This window comes from Triticum dicoccoides, chromosome 1B, assembly GCF_002162155.2.
Source record: "Triticum dicoccoides isolate Atlit2015 ecotype Zavitan chromosome 1B, WEW_v2.0, whole genome shotgun sequence".
NCBI classification, from domain to species: domain Eukaryota; kingdom Viridiplantae; phylum Streptophyta; class Magnoliopsida; order Poales; family Poaceae; genus Triticum; species Triticum dicoccoides.
In genome coordinates, this window is record NC_041381.1 from 21,217,296 (window position 1) to 21,219,626 (window position 2,331).

Sequence of the window (2,331 nt, forward strand, 5' to 3'; positions counted from 1 at the left end):
GAGAAGGAGAAGGAGAAGGAGAGAAGGAGAAGAAAGAAGAAGAAGAAGAAGAAGAAGGAACTGAATACAGCAGAAAAGAAATAACTATATAAACAAATTACTCAAAAATAAATAAAAGAAAATAAATACTATTCAGAAATAAATAGAAGAAAAAATAAAGCAGAAAAGGAATAACTATATAAACAAATTACTCAAAAATAAATAGAAGAAAATAAATACTATTCAGAAATAAATAGAAGAAAAAAATAAAGCAGAAAAGAAATAACTATATAAAAAATTACTCAAAAATAAATGTGGGTGGCAGCGCACGGGCATTAGTACCGGTTGGAGGTTCCAACCGGTACTAATGTGTTGCCCTTTAATATATATAACTAGTTTATTTTTAGTAAATGTTTAGTTGAACTAGTTGAATTAATATATAGAACTAGTTTATTTTTAGTATATGCTTAGTTTGAACTAGTTGAATTAATATAACTAGTTTATTTTTAGTAAATGTTTAGTTGAACTAGTTGAATTAATATATATAGAGAACTAGTTTATTTTTAGTAAATGTTTAGTTGAACTAGTTGAATTAATATATATAACTAGTTTATCTTTAGTAAATGTTTAGTTGAACTAGTTGAATTAATATATAGAACTACTTTATTTTAGTATATGCTTAGTTTGAACTAGTTGAATTAATATAACTAGTTTATTTTTAGTAAATGTTTAGTTGAACTAGTTGAATTAATATATATAGAGAACTAGTTTATTTTTAGTAAATGTTTAGTTGAACTAGTTGAATTAATATATATAACTACTTTATTTTAGTATATGCTTAGTTTGAATTAATATAACTAGTTTATTTAGTAAATGCTTAGTTGAATTACTAGAAGTAGTTGAATTAATTGAATTAGTAAGTGATTAATGTTTCGCCTAATATGAACATAGGAAATGTCGTCTGACGACGGAAAAAATTTCATTATGTGCGATTACTGTGAAGACCAGCGCGGCCAGTGCGATAGAAATTTCCTTGTTGATGGTAGGCGATTCAGCATCAAGCTGGATGAGACTTTCGAATTCGATACAGTAAGTCACAACGACAAAGTCTGTTTTCGTAATTAAGCATGACTTATATATGCTTCATTTGCCTGACTTATAATTTTTAATTTTCACTATTCTACTAGCGCATCCCGTGCCATGCAAGAATTTTTGTCTTGGATAAGATAGGTTTCAAAGATATGGAAACTATGGAGGTAAAGAGAGCTTACCTGAAAACTGAGCATGATAGTTATACTTTCAACGTCAAAGTATACAATACACACACGTACACATATTTTAAATGCAAAACTTGGCAAGCACTATGCAAGGCTTATGCATTTGAGCCTGGTATGGTTATCACCTTTGATATTCGTCCAGAAGATGATATTGAAGGTAATAGAGACATATGGGTCGATGTGCAGACGCCTCCAGTTCTATCATTATGTGAGTTCTTCTCATCTATATTTTTGTCTTTGATATTGCTTATTCAAAAATAACTGACAACTAATTTCTATTGACAGCTTATCTCCATTCAACCAAACATGTCCGGCGCTTGGTAGACAGGACCTACTACTGTCCCGGAGCTGAACTAAACTGCGAGGAAATAAGTCATTATGTTTCATGGTTTGAGGATCTTCATACTGTGAAGACAAATTTTCTTCCTGCACTTAGAAATGTTAGTACTCAAAACGTGCGACCAATAGTGATGGTATTGAACTACGGTCACATCTATTTAGGGATGATGGTAAGATATTTACTATTTGTCCTCAGTGCATATTTTGCATACATATTTTTTTTGCTAAACTTTCGTTGCTAAGTATATTAATTAAGTACTATACGATATTCTTCAACAGGGACTCCCGATGACAGTTGTGCCTCAGGGGATCGAGACTAAAGGTCAGATGTCAATTGTTAGCTTACGGCCAAGAGATCCTGCATTGCACATGAATGCATTCAAGATTTCTAGAAGCGATGAATGCTTAATAGTGAAAAATTGGAGGAAAATTGTTAATGATCGCAGAGAAGTACTAGGGGGCAGCAATGAGAAGCGCAGCCCACGATTAGGAGACAGGTTCATCGGCATGCTCCAGTATGATCAATCAGGAGAGCTATACATGTCTATGCTATTTTACCAGAGAGAGAGTAGCTAGCAGAAGTGATTTAGCTAGTTCTTCATGCTGCTCTTAATTAGTACTTGTCCTTTCATGTCCGTGTTCTTCGTTCTGAACTGAAGTGATTTGCTTTTGTGGTGTTATATATGAACGCTTATATCATGACAATCATGTTGAACTCGATGATTGGTTCTACTAG